General features: G+C 44.6%; 1 protein-coding gene across 6 annotated transcripts in view; it reads right to left on the reverse strand.

Moving 5' to 3' along the window:
- The window catches only part of ZNF438 (zinc finger protein 438), a 145979-nt gene extending 142275 nt beyond the window's left edge, over window positions 1-3704 (reverse strand). For 3 of the 6 annotated variants that reach the window (XM_019498358.2, XM_019498336.2, XM_019498331.2), the window contains exon 1: window positions 643-3526. The gene's annotated coding sequence lies outside the window, so the exon portion shown is untranslated. Of the gene's footprint in view, window positions 1-642; window positions 3528-3622 lie in introns of those variants that run through there. The other 3 variants (XM_059729129.1, XM_059729130.1, XM_019498351.2) reach the window with 3 other exon arrangements.
- Window positions 3705-15361: the final 11657 nt, after the last annotated feature.

Below are 15361 nucleotides of genomic sequence, written 5' to 3' on the forward strand. Positions count from 1 at the left end.
TTGACAGTACATATCACTACTGACAGAATTATACATTAAAACATTGTTGAAAGATACTGATTTTATTACTTTGAAGTACTTATTTATATGTCCTGCTGTTATGGCAAATAAAGTGTTCCATCCATCTCAATTATTTTCAAGGAAAAAAAGGAATCCAGCCATTACCTTTAGCAAAATATAGAATATTAAAATGTTGTTTTTCTGGTTTATTTCAGAGGACCAAAATTCATGGGTGTTGTGTAAAACTGTGGTAGCCTAGATATTAGCAAGTAGTGAATACTCCCAATATAGAATATGAGATATAATGAAATTGTGTCAGAAGGCTAAAATTACATTAACATTATTTTTAGACAAGGAAATATAGTAATAAGTACTTGGATAAGTACTTCTAAAATAGGTAAGATCTAAAAACAATGCTGGTTTAACCATTTGTTGTGAAATTATGTTACGCTGCTAACACTGTAGCTCCAATAACATTTATAGCCCAAAACAGATTAATATAGTATTCTCACAAGACAGTCACACATACTCATGACCTTACATTACAGCCTCCCAGCAGAGAGACAAACAGAAATATAAAACTAACACTGTTTCCACCTGCATGTTTAAAACATTAAACTATTTCCATAAATGACACATTACCTCTTTAACGGCACATAAAAATCCTTGAAACAGCCCAGGTCACGCATTAAGAATGTTCAGTGAGTTTAATGTAGCATAAACATCATGCCTGTGTGTTAAAAACATACGAGTCACAAAGTCGTATTTCTAAAGCTACACTTGAAAATAGAAGTCTACCTTATTTGACTAAATGCCGGTTGCTCAGGACACTGACAGTTTTCAGGGTTACTTGGAAAAAAGTATACTTGTTTTGGTAGTGTTCAAGTGATGTAGCTTTGATGGTCCTGAAGCGACAGGAAGAAAAATACACCACATTCAAAAAGTTTGTCCAGGTCTATCCAAACCATGCAGTTGGTCCAATAAAAGATACCAGCCACAAAAATCTTTGGCGCTCATATATTTGTTTTGTAATTCTTGAAATAGCTGCCTCAAAACCATTACTCTGGTAAGCATCAAAATGAGTTTAAAATATCTGAACTGTGGCATACAGTATTATCATCTTTCCAGCCTGTTTGTGGCACTTAAGGATAACCTTTTTATAATAACTGAAGTATAATACTGTGCAAAGTATTACAAATGCACATTATCATATGTATACAAATTCAATCATTAAGTTTGCAGTAAGTCTGCGTAATGTCCTTTTTTCTAGTACTTCTTCTAAGCTGAAACTTTCCTTTTTAATAAATTTCAGCTACCTCAATAGGAAAAAAAAAATACACTTCTGCTTTTAGAAGCAGCATATTACTTTGTTTTTACATAAAAATGATTTAAAGAACAGAACTCTCTGAACTTCAAATGAGACTAGTATTTAACAAGGATGGGTAATATCCTTATAAAAAAAATACTGAAAGCCAGATACTTTGCCCGAATGATCCAACTTAAAACCTGTGCACACAACTGCTATAGAGTGTAACATCTACATTTCTCCTTTCCTCTCTTCTCCTCCATCTTCCTTTTTTGTCAAGAAAATTGTATATTCATGCCTTTATTAACACAATACTAGAATTGCAAGTTTAAATAAATCAAAGAAAAGAAATCAAGACCATGTCTAAATTAAACATTATGTAATTTGGGTCACTTAAGAGCTAGTTAGACTTAATCAAAAATTTTAAGTTTTATATGCCTGGTCATGCTGCATTTAAATACACAGCCTCAGAGCTGAAAAAGGCTATGTACGTACCTGGAGTATTTATCCAAACTATGTAAAAAAAAAAAAAAAGCCAAAACTATAAGTACTCCGCACTTTCTTTGTTTGCTATTAGTAGCTGCAAAATGGCCCCTTCCCTTCATCTTTAAGGCTTCTAAGAGCCCTGGAATTGACTAGTAGGCCTTTTGAAAAGGCAAGAAGGTAGTCAGTTTTGAGGCTGCTGCAGTGCATGCTTAATGAGCGTTATTTATAGTGCCGTGCTATTGGTAGCCCCCAAACTGACTTCTCATTTCAAGGCTGCTAATAATTAGTTTGGGGCCTACTATTAGAAACCTTGAAAATATGGGGAGATAATAGCCATGAAATTGAGTAGCTCTCATCATTTTTAAGGCTTCAAACAGCTGCTTCACTTTCCCCGTTTCCATGCAGTTAACCAGAATACAGTTATGTTACAAAATAGACAGCAAGGTTGAAAGATGCTATGCACTTAATTGATTTATGCATTTAACTGACATGCAGAGAGATAACATCTATTGTAATGGAAACACTGGGCAATAAATCTGAACTGGAGCTGTCTTCTGCATTTAAGTGTATTATACACTTATCCCATATCTGTATGAGCGAAGTACATTGCGGGCCAATTAAATTGAGCCAAAAATGGGCAAAAAACTAAAATGAATAGTGAAGAGGCTCTTAAAACACCGTGTAGCTCATTTTAATTCAGACCTGGAAGTGGTGTCATTTTCCAAAAAAGAAAAAGGTTATACAAGAAAGCCCCAGTGTTCACTTTCCAATATGTTTCCATCCAAATCCTCCAACTCGCTGCACTATTAGGACTCAGGGAAGCCTGCCTTTTAATGCCACCCCTCTCAAGTTTGCCCCTTTTCCTCATCATCAGGCTTTCCTGTATTGCAAGAGGGTGAGACTGATGCTGTAGCCACGGTGGTCCAGAAACGATGCGAGGCGAGGGTTTCTGAGGGCAAGCTCTTTGCTTGGACTAACGATGTAACTTGGATAAAGAAAGACAAGCTTTTGAATGTAAGACCCGGGGAAGAATGTCTGCCAATCAAAAGCTTGTCTGACTTCCTCCTAACTGCACAGCAGGTCCACTACGAGTAGGCTGACCATATGTCCCGGTTTGGCCAAGACAGTCCCGGATCGCGTAGACTGTCGCAGCATCCCCGCCGGGTGGCGAGAATAGAAGAAAAAAGTCCTGGATCGCGGCCACCCGGCCGGCACATGCCCCGCGCGGCTCCTCCCGAGCAGCCTGGAGGCAGGGCGCTGGGCCGAGCACTGCTCCTCCTGCCTGCGCAGCCACGGCTCAGCCCCCCTCCGCCTGCCGCCAGCATCGCTCCCTGCCGCTGCCAAGGCCTGGCCTGAGCGCGGTGGCCCTGGGCAGTGCGCGGCGCCTGGCCAAGGGCCACCGCCCTGCCCCGCCCGGCCGCGTGTGCGGGTCCGCCCCGCGCTCCCCTAACACCACTGCGCTCCCCCGGGCGGCGGCGGCCCCTGCTTCCCCCGACCTGCAGTCGCCCAGCACCCGCGAACACCGCCCGCCCCAGGCAAACCCCGGTGGCCGCAGCCCGGGGCCGGGGCCGGGGCCGGGGCGGGCGGGAGCTGCCCCGCTCGGACACCAGCGCCACGGACAAGCCGGGAGCCGCGCGGCGGCTGCCGCGGGTCAGGACGCCCCGCGCCCGGGGGCGGAGCCGGGGACAGCGGCTCTCCTGGGCCACCCCGGGGCCGGACAGTCCCGTCCCGTCCCGGCCCGGCCCCGCCCCGCCGAGGAGCGGAGCGGCGCCACACCCGCCCTCCCGGGGCGCCCGGCCGCAACTGCCGCCGCGGGGGAAGGGGACTTACAGCTCTCCCTGCGTCACGCCCGAGCAACGTCACGGCGACGGCGCGCGGTGGCGTCACGCGGCGGGAAGCGCGCGCCTGGGGATCCCCCCCCCCGGCAGTCCGGGCGCAGGCGCGTCCCTAGCTCCGCGCCAGCGGGAAAGAGCCGGCACCGCCCGTAGGAGCGGGCGCGGCGCGGCGGGGTGGGGGTGGCGTCCGTGCCCGTTCCTGCCTCTGACCCCGGGTGTCACGTTTCCCCTCGCGGGCTCGCCCCCGCTGACCAGCGAGCCGGCCACATGGCGCCCGCCGGCCCGTGTGGGCCTTGCTTGGCCAGCTGCTGCTGGGCCGGGCGGGAGATGGAAACGTGGAGCCGCAGCGAGAGGACGGGGAAGCCAGAGGGATGGGAACGTGTCAGACAGACACCAGTTGGACGGCTAGGCAGGGACACAACTCCCCTCGCGACAAGCAAGGCTTAAATGGCCCTTTAGGCAAGTTAGCTGCAAGAGGCCCAAGTTTGTTCAGATAATTCCTGGATACTTGAAGCAGGACGTTGACTTGGCCATCCGCGAGGTCTGCATTTGGCGTGGCACAAACTGCTGATGCAAATCAAACCGGGCGTCTGTTTACAGCCAGAGAGGCCAAGGGAGGTGGCAGGAAAAGGGGAGTGTAGAGGAACATGGGATTTAGGTGGAGGCTAAGTGTAGAACAAGAAGGCACGACACTTTTCATGCCCAGGTCTCAAGGCTCTTGGCAAAGGAGCAGGTCGTTATCCCATTTTGCTGCCCAAAGGGAAAACTTAACATTTCACCACCGCAGCATATACCTGGAGCCACGTGCTCAATCCCAGGTTTGTTTCAAACAAGGAGACAAGTGCAGAGACATTCTTAACACACTACACACGTAGCGTGTGCTGAGGGTGAGGTTAACAATGACAATATCTTTTACTGGGCCGGGTGAAAGATGCCTTGTATTTGCAAACTTGTCTAACTTTATCCAAACCATGCAGTAGGTCCAATAAAACATTGCCGACAAAAATCCTTGCCTCTTAACGTTTTACATATGCATTTTACAGTCACGGGTTTTAAATTGCTAGCAGACTGCACTCAAAGAAACCATTAATGGCTTCTAACACTTCTTGGGCTTTTGTAATTGATAAACATGGATTTAGATACAGAAACATAAAATTAATGAATTATTTGTCAAGCACAAATTAATTAGTGGAAAAGTGGGACTGGCAACACTGGACTGAAGACATCTAAAAATTGCTACAGACCCAGGGTCATATTTTAATCTGTTTTTCATTGTAACATTTCAGTAAAGCAAAGACATAACTACTGTTACCAAAAGAAGGGTTATTAGTTCTATAAATTATAGGTCCATCTCAATGTGAATTGAAATTGTTTATTAATTTTGTTGCTGAACCTTTTTCATTGTGTAATGCTGATTCATGGAAACTGCTTGTAGGAATGAATTAGTTTTGACTGGAAGGTTTTCTGGGTGGTGGGAGGGCAAGTTTGAACCAGTTCAGACTGAGGAGGACACTGAACCTTGAGTTCCCATTCCCTGAGGAGTGCTTTAACCATTTGGCACTCCTTTCTCAAGCCATGTTTAAATGGAAAGTGGGTGTAGCTAACTTTTAAGAAGAGCCTGATTCTATAACCAGTGCCCTCAGATCATGCCTACTGGGTTGGGCCCGGCAGAGGACTCAGTTGGTAGGATGCCTAGTTTCAGTGGAAGATCTGTGCTGAGTTGGCCAGCTGCCGGCAGTTCTAGGCTCGTGCAGAAGGAGGGCTTTGGGCACCCAGAGAGCTCTATAAAGAGAAGGACGTGCAGTGAATTTAGCTGCCTGCAGGGTTAGGTAGCACCTGAGATTGTTGATTTTACCACCTCAGTTAAGTCAATGGGAACTAAGTTTTGTATGAAGTGCTGTATAGTTTCATAGTACCTCAGGTCAGGAGGGACCTGAACAGATCATCTAGCCTGACCCCCTGCCACAGGCAGGAATGAATGCTGGGTTCACAAGACCCCAGACAGGTGATCATCCAACCTCCTCTTGAATTTGCCTAAGGTAGGGGTGAGGACCACTTCCCTAGGAAGCTGGTTCCAGATTCTGGCCACCCTAACCGTAAAATATTGCCTCCTGATGTCTAACTTAAACCTATTCTCCATCAGTTTATTACCATTGTTCCTCGTCACCCCATGTGGTGCTGGGGAGAAAAGGGCTCTTCCTATTTGCTGTTGCTCATCTCCCCTGATGAGCCTGTAGGCAGCCACCAGGTCCCCCCTCAGCCTCCCCTTGCCGAGGCTAAACAGGTTCAGGTCCCTCAGTCTCTCCTCGTAGGGCCTGTCCTGCTGCCCTCTCACCCAGCGGATGGCCCTCCTCTAATCCCTCTCCAGGCTGGCCACATCCTTTTTGAAGTGTGGTGCCCAGTACTGGATGCAGTACTCCAACTGCGGCATGACCAAAGTCGCACAGAGGGGGAGTATCACCTCTCTGGACCGGCTTGAGATGCACCTTTGGATGCATGACAAGGTATGGCTGGCCTTGCTGGCTGCGGTCTGGCATTGGTGGCTCATGTTCATCTTGGAGTCAATAATGACTCCAAGATCCCTTTCCGCCTCTGTGCTTTCAAGAGGGGAACTCCCCAGCCTGTAAGTATGCTGGGGATTCCTTCTCCCAAGGTGCAGCACCCTGCATTTGTCTACATTGAACCCCATCCTATTCTCATCTGCCCACTTTTGTAGTCTGTCTAAATCTAGTTGCAGCCTCTCTCTCCCTTCAAGTGTGTCCGCCTCGCCTCACATCTTAGTGTCATCAGCAAACTTGGACAGCATGCTTTCCACCCCCTCGTCCAAGTCGCTGATGAAGATTTTAAACAGTGTGGGCCCGAGGACCGAGCCCTGGGGTACCCCACTGCTTACATCTCGCCAGGTTGAGTACGACCCGTCCACCACTACTCTCTGGGTGCGCCTCATCAGCCAATTTTTTACCCATCCAACTGTGTAGGCATCAATGCCACAGTCACTCAATGTATTGATGAGGATGGGGTGAGACACAGTGTCAAAGGCCTTCTTAAAGTCTAGAAAGACTACATCCATGGCGATACCATCATCCGAGGATTTAGTTACTTGGTCATAAAAGGAAATTAGGTTGGTCAGGCAGGACCTTCCTTTGATGAACCCATGCTGATTGACCCTGAGCATCACCTCCCCTGCAGGCCCCCCACAGATGTGCTCCTTGATGGTGCTCTGCAAGATATTCCCGAGCACCGAGGTGAGGCTTACGGGCCTATAGTTACTTGGGTCCTTCTTCCCTTTCTTAAAAATGGAGACCACATTAGCTAGTTTCCAATCCTTCGGCACCTGGCCAGATGACCACGAATGCTCATACAGCCAGGCCAAGGGCTCCAGCAATGACCCCTGCCAGCTCCCTCAACACTTTTGGGTGGAAGGCATCTGGACCTGCAGATTTAAAAATGTCCAGCCCTTCCAGAATATCCCTAACTACATCTGCGCGGACTGAACACACCTCAATTTGGACACCCATAATTAATGCACTCTTGAACATTAATCTCTCTCCATTTGTAAAATGGGGATAATAACAGTTACCTCACACAGATATTGTGAACATAGGCCAGTGTTTGAGAAGTACTCAGATGAGCAATGATCATCAAAAAGCCCGTGAGGTAACTAATTTAATCCTCATAGCAGAATTTGAATAGCCTACAGTAAGTAAAGCATAGAGTCACACAACAATATGTAGAAAATATTGACAGCTGCTCAGTAAGTGACCATTATATTCTGGGCACTGAAGGAGACAGATTCTGTGGGGGAAAAAATAGTTTGAAGTAATGCAGACATGGAACAGACCCGAAAGGTCATCTAGTCCAATCCCCTGCACAGACTCAGGATCTGCTGTTCCTAAGACAGGGCTTTTCAACCTTTTTTAACAAAACCCTTTTTTAACAAAACTTCTGTCTCAAAGTTTCAGCTCATGTACCCCTTTATTTTTTTCTTGTTTTAAAGGGGCAGGGGGAGCGGATCAAGGCCCCCGCGGTGAGGGAGGGAGTGGAACTGGGGCTCAGACAGGGGCGGGCACTGCACAGCCAGGGCAGAGCACAGGATGGAGCTGCAAGCCAGAGGGCATAGGGAGAGGGCGACTCCCACTACTGCATACACCCCTGGAGGTCATGGGGGACGTGTGCCCCCAGATCTGCGTGCAAGGTGGGTTGCCGCTGCAGGCTGGGGCTGGGGCAGTGCTGGGCTCTTCCCAGCTGGGGCTGGGCTGGGCTGCACTCTGGGCAGGTGGCAGCGGTGCTGGGAGGGGGGTTATGAGAGGGGCTGCAGCCACTCCAGAATTCGCTGTAGCCTCCCCAACCCCTTCCAGCACCGCCACTGCCTGCCCCGGGTGCAGCCCAGCCCACCAGCCTAGTGCTGCCCTGGCCCAGCCTGCAGCAGCAGCCTGCCCTCACGCCGCGTGCAGATCCGGGAGCACATGCCTCACCCATGCCCTCTTGGGGGTGCGTGTAACAGCGGGAGTTGCCACCCCCACCTCCCCTGCACATGGCTCAGTCCTGCACCCAGCCCCAGCTGAGTGGCCCCTGCCCCTACTCGGTCTGCCCCCCCATGGCCCTTCCGTCCCCCCTCACCCTTTCCCCCACTTACCAGCTGGACCCGACTGCTCTCCATGCTGCTGGGCTGCACTCTTGGCTGCCTGCGTGCTGCACTGCAGCTGCACATATGCACACGGCTTTTATCAACCACATTATCAGCCAAGTCAGTTCTGCGTACCCCCTACAACCTTTTCAATTACCCCCAAGGGTATGCGTACCCCCAGTTGACAACCACTGTCCTAAGCCATTCCATGCAAATGCCTATTCAACCTCTTGAAAACTTCCAAGGAGGGAGAGTCCACATATCCTTGACTGCTTGTTCCATCACTGTATTATGTAATTAAAAACTATATCATGATACATATGCACACTGGAACCAGAATGAGCTTGGCAAGGCAACCTTAGCATTGCCTTTTCTAACTTTTGAATCTTGACTTTGCAGCTTCCATAATATTTGCTAACAGTTTTTATATGCAATACATACAGTAGTAGAACAGACTTTGTATCCATCATTAAAGCTAGACAGAAGATAAGAACATATTTTAAGTATTTATTATCCTTATTTTGAGTTGACACTTTCAAAAGCTTCTTAGAAATCATGAAGGTAAGGAAAAAAAGCTCTCTTTGAACTGATGTTATATCAGCTTAGGAAGACTGTTTGTTCTAAGACAGTAGTAGATTTCAGTGACATGAAAAGCTCAACTGGTAATGTTTAAACACAAACAACTTCACTTAAAGTTTTAATTTTATATGCAGTAAGCTGATTCCTTATCCTTCAAAGCCAAGAAAGATTGTCACAGGACAAGAATGTTTTTTTCCCTCAAAGAGAAATCAAGTAAATCTGTTACTAAGAGTTAACTTGCAGGCTTGGAAGCAGGATTGAGTAAACTAGCTTCTCTCTGGATCAAACAATGTTCTGCAGGATAAAGCTTCCACTTCTGTGGGCCAGTAAGTCTTTATAAAAAATAATGATAATATCAAAAAGGAAAAAACAAAACTCAGTGATATAAAGGGGAAGTGAAGAGGTAGGAGATAAATATGAATATATTTTAAGCTAATTTTAATATAAGAAAAAGAAAAGAAGCAGGAAAAAAATGAGGTGATCCTGGCCTGTGAGATATGAGATATTTCTTAAAGCAGTCGGGTTTAAAACTAAATGAAATAAACAACATCACCATTTAGTGGAGAGTACAATTTAAAAATAGATACTATGATACTAAGCACCAGTGAAAGCATTTTGTTTATACACCTCTTCTAATTACATATGGAGGTACTGGGAAAGGATCATTATTGATCCCACTACTAACTCCTGTCTTGTGAAAGATTTTCAAATAATGTGACATATATTTACTAAAAAATTTATAACTAACCCATTAAAAATACTTCCCTTTCCCTGCACTGAGATACTTGGGCATATCTCTTAACAAGATATTTATGATTTGATACTTGGCTGTAACTTAACTAAGGGATTGGCCTAGCATGAAACTAGCACAGAATCTGGAAAAGTGCAAAAGCCTGCTACTCATAGGGATAATAGCTCAGGCCCCTGTCCTGTAGTAAGATTGGTATGGGCAGCCCTTCAGTGCAGAGTACCTCAGTGCAGTGGTGCAGAGCTTCAATAAAATTGATGGGGCAACATGTGGACACAGAAATCTGACTATGTGCGTCACATGCAGGATTGGAGCATTAGAACGGAGAACACAGCTGTACACCTGTATACAGCACTGCCTTCATATAGAACTCTAATATTCAGGACAAAGACACTGCTTTTGAGACATGGTGTCTGGGGACAGGATACAAGACCGACCAATAGTTTGATTGGGCATGGTATTTCATCTCAATTTGACTTGCAGCACTTGTGCTTCCTGAACCTTTCCTTGGGGAACCTTTCTTTACCTTAACCATGAGTCATTTAAAAGAATAATCCCTGAATAATGTTTCTTCCATTTAAATAAATTATTTGAATTTTTTTTTCATCGTACCAAGTGAGCATGAGAAATTGTGATTGTTCTGCTTTTTCAGTTAACTGTTGAGGATAAGAAACTTTGATGGTAAGACCTATAGAAGTGATTCTCAGCCAGGGGGAGTCACAACCACTTAGGTCTGCCTAAAATGTTAAAAGATAGGAGACATCCAGTTAGATTTTGACTAGACAGAGGAGGGGGTTCTTGGTATGAAAAAACTGAGGGTCACTGAACAGTTTGGCAGTTCTCTTTGGAAAGCATATTATCTTGTCTGCAGTATATTTTAAGTTGCGTGCATTGTTTGTTTGCCATTCCTGGTAATCTATAATTTCTAGTTCCCATGTCTTCAGTGTACCTCATTGTATGAGAGTGCTATAAATAAATCTAGATTTCTTCAGCTGACTTCACTGTTTAGACTGTTCCCAATGAAGTGAGATCATTGAACTACAGAACTAACTTTTCAACGGGCTTTCAAGCCCATACCATAGAGGTCATGTCACACATTCATTTTTGGCCACATGAAGATGTGTGACCTCATGTCCCAAAGTGGTCAGGCATATTACCAAAGGATTTTGATCACAGTCACTCCACAGTCCATTAATGCTATTTTATCAGAGCAATATTTGTGCATGACAGTGTCATATTTCACATCCATAATTACATGTATGGATTGGATATAAAAAGTAAGTGAGAATTCCTCATAAATATTTTCCTCGCAGGGAAAAATAATTTAAACCAAAAAACTTGAATAAGGTGTTTAGATTTCATGTATTTCTGTTCCCAGATTGGATTAAAAAATCATGGGAACAGCCTCTGGTCACAACGAAGTATCACGTGCTGAAATCTAAAATCACATTGACAACACCAACTAAATTTAAAGTAAAGCTCTGGTTGCAGTAAGTAGAGGTGGTTCCTGATTTAAGATGAGGCTAAAGGGGTTGAGCTCTGAGTTCTACTGCCAAAACCATGGAAATCCAATTTGTATTTGAATAGTAAGTATCTTCGTTGCAAATGAATACATACGGTAGAGTCCTGATGCACAGACATATACGAAAGAGTCCTGATGTACTTGTCTCCTGCTAATTTGTCATAACTCTGGGAAAATTGATCTCCATTTGTATATAGCAAACTTCAGATAAAATATGCTTCGGAGGTGGTTAAAAAAGCTTTCTTTTTCCTTGAACATTGACAAGAAAGTTAAACAGAATTCTAACTTTTTCATGAATATGTTTCAGAAGACCAAATAGTTTAAGACTCCTTTACACTGCTATGTCAGTGTAAAAGACCTCAAATGGGCATAAATTACAATTAGAATCAGTTCTGCCTCTTACACTCGATATGCAGCGTTTCTGAATCCCTAATGTGTATAGATTCAGCTTCAGGGAAGAATCTCTAATGTCCACTGACTCAGCTCTAAAGAGCAATGGCAGCCTGGCAGTGGTCCAAAATACAATAACCTGTCTTCTGAAACCAGAAAAATTAGAACAATATGTTTTAAAAGTCTGATATTTACAGTTATATTTTATGTTACCGTAATATTATAAACGTGTATGAAACTAACCGTTTTAATTTTAAAGAAATAAAATAGAAAAAGTAGTTTAATAATTTTGACAGATTATTAATTGAACTAGTTTACTTCAATTATATTATTATTCTATTTATTCATGTGTCTTGAACAGGCAGAACTTGGCCCATTCAAAAAAACAATCTGAAATTGTACTGTAAATTTACAGGGCTAGCTGTGTCAATCTTTCGTTTCCTCATTAATAAGAGGAAAGAATTCTTACTGCAGACTATCATTGTGAAATTAAATTTGTAATTGTAATCCTCCAATAGAAGATGCAAAATAAATATGAAGTATGATTTCACTTTTATAAACATAATACAAATTAAATACTTGACAAAAAAAAAGAATTGCTAAAAGTGGGGGATGGGGTATCTGCTTATGGCTGGTCACAGCCCTGCTATTGGCCGTAAGTAGTCCAGCAATGAAAGGAAGGAAAATTACTATAGTAATCATGATAATGAAGAACCTGGGCCAAGACATCTGTATCCTGGATGAAAAGAAACAAAAGCTATTGGTAATCTGTCTCCTGGGTAAAGGTTAAAGGATGTCACAAAAAAAGACATAGGCTATCTTAGGGAATTCCCAGCACTTAAAGACCATGTGGTAACAAGCATAAAAACTGAAAGAAGATTTGCATGATCACTGATCATTTTGCATAGATGGGATAAGAAAAGACAGAGGTGGCCTCAGTCTTCTGGGAGATTTTTCTGGAATAAGCGGAGGAGTTAAACTGATTCTGGAGATCAATCAGTGGGTGCACCGGACATGAAAGAAGAGAGATCAGATATTGGAATAGTTCCTCTGGTGAGAGTCTATCCGGACTTGAAATCTTCTGTGTAAAATGCAAGGAACCAACATTCTAAAGCAAGGTACCAAGATTCAGAAATGAGAGGGTCGTTTAGGGAGTGTTTATATTAATTATGGGAGGAGTAAAAAGGGTGCTTTTGCTTAATCCTAATAATGTCACTAATTTTTTTCATCATGCAAAGAAATGCAAACGATGTTGTCCTGAAACGATGAATAAGAGAAAAAGAAAAATATTAACCATAGTAAAATGTCTGTATGGAATGTGAGGAGTATGGGAAATAGATGAGAATCTACTGGGCACAACCAAAACCAGGTATGAGTATTTCCAATGCCAGCAAGCTGTGATTCAGCAGTGAATGTGGACAATAGCTGTGGAAATATCTGGATAATTGTCCTGAACATAAAAGTGCTTTAAAACTAGCACTGGCTTCCAGCAGCAGCTGAATACTGAAGTTTAGTAACTGTCACTGATGACTTTAAGTCTGGTGCATCTATACACTGGGTATCTCGAGCCAAACAAAGCTGAATACAAAAACCCACCATTACTGAAAGACAAAAGTTTTTATTTTTTAGTAAATGGTCCTGCTACGTTTAAAAAAATCATATTAATGGCATGTAGCCAAATATAATACTTTTCTGCCAGGTCAAGTTGGAATGTATTAGAATATTCAGTTAAAAGTGACAGATGCCAGATCATACTTTTTATTTTTTAATAAAAGCTTTTTTTCTCAACAAGGTACAGGTAGTCCTCAGACTTACAACACAATTGGTTCCTGAAAACCACGTCTTAAGTCGAAGTGTTGTAACTTGGAACCAATTTTCTCATAAGAAACAACGTTATAAATGGGGGATTGGTTCCTGAACCAAGGCCCAATACCCTATTTTCACCAAAAATACCCCAGCATTTTGCACTCAGTCAATTATAGATGAGTAATATAGCTACATGAATGTATTTATATTGTAAATAGCAATCATATTGATATGGAAGGACTTCTTTGAGGTGACTTTGATGGACTTTTTGAAAGACTCTTGGCTGGAGTCTTCTCAGGAGTCTTGGCTGCATGTTCTTCTGTAGTCTTTTCTGCTTTCTTAAAGAAAGCATCCAAGGAAATTTGAACAGATGTTCTCCATGGAGATGGGTAACACAGCAAACTTGTTTGCTGGAGTGGCGTCACTGGCAGGAATATTTGAAAGCTCGTGGCGCACGGGCCAAGTCCCGGAGGACTGGAAAAGGGCCAACATGGTCCCCATTTTCAAAAAGGGGAGGAAGGAGGACCCGGGCAACTATAGGCCAGTCAGTCTCACCTCCATCCTTGGCAAAGTCTTTGAAAAAATTATCAAGGCTCACATTTGTGAGAGCCCGGCAGGACAAATTATGCTGAGGGGAAACCAGCACGGGTTTGTGGCAGGCAGATCATGCCTGACCAATCTAGTCTCTTTTTATGACCAGGTTACGAAACGCCTGGACACAGGAGGAGGGGTGGATGTCGTGTACCTAGACTTCAGGAAGGCCTTCGATACGGTATCCCACCCCATACTGGTGAACAAGTTAAGAGGCTGTGACTTGGATGACTACACAGTCTGGTGGGTGGCGAATTGGCTGGAGGGTCGCACCCAGAGAGTCGTGGTAGATGGGTCGGTTTTGACCTGGAAGGGTGTGGGCAGTGGGGTCCCACAGGGCTCGGTCCTTGGACCGATACTCTTTAATGTCTTCATCAGTGACTTGGATGAGGGAGTGAAATGTACTCTGTCCAAGTTTGCAGATGATACAAAGCTGTGGGGAGAAGTGGACACACCGGAGGGCAGGGAACAGTTGCAAGCAGACCTGGACAGGTTGGACAAGTGGGCAGAAAACAACAGAATGCAGTTCAACAAGGAGAAATGCAAAGTGCTGCACCTAGGGAGGAAAAATGTCCAGCACACCTACTGCCTAGGAAATGACCTGCTGGGTGGCACGGAAGTGGAAGGAGATCTTGGAGTCCTAGTGGACTCCAAAATGAATATGAGTCGGCAGTGTGACGAAGCCATCAAAAAAGCCAATGGCACTTTATCGTGCATCAGCAGATGCATGACGAATAGGTCCAAGGAGGTGATACTTCCCCTCTATCGGGCGCTGGTCAGACCGCAGTTGGAGTACTGCGTGCAATTCTGGGCGCCACACTTCAAGAAGGATGAAGATAACCTGGAGAGGGTCCAGAGAAGGGCCACTCGTATGGTTAAGGGCCTAAAGACCAAGCCCTACGAGGAGAGACTAGAGAAACTGGACCTTTTCAGCCTCCGCAAGAGAAGGTTGAGAGGTGACCTTGTGGCTGCCTATAAGTTCATCACGGGGGCACAGAAGGGAATTGGTGAGTATTTATTCACCAAGGCGCCCCCGGGGGTTACAAGAAATAATGGCCACAAGCTAACAGAGAGCAGATTTAGATTGGACATTAGGAAGAACTTCTTCACAGTTCGAGTGGCCAAGGTCTGGAACGGGCTCCCAAGGGAGGTGGTGCTCTCCCCTACCCCGGGGGTCTTCAAGAGGAGGTTAGATGAGTATCTAGCTGGGGTCATCTAGACCTAGCACTCTTTCCTGCTTATGCAGGGGGTCAGACTCTATCATCTATTGAGGTCCCTTCCGACCCTAACATCTATGAATCTATGAATCTATGAACAGATCAAGCTTTGTAAAGTCAAAACTGACATCAAAAAGTTGAAACAGGTGTCAATTTATAGATGTTGTAAGGGCGAAACATAACTGAAAACGTTGTGAGTCAAAGACTGCCTGTACAGCATTATGAAACAAAGTTACTGAAAGACTCAAGCCTAA

Source organism: Alligator mississippiensis, chromosome 5, assembly GCF_030867095.1.
Source record: "Alligator mississippiensis isolate rAllMis1 chromosome 5, rAllMis1, whole genome shotgun sequence".
In the NCBI taxonomy this organism is placed as follows: Eukaryota; Metazoa; Chordata; order Crocodylia; family Alligatoridae; genus Alligator; species Alligator mississippiensis.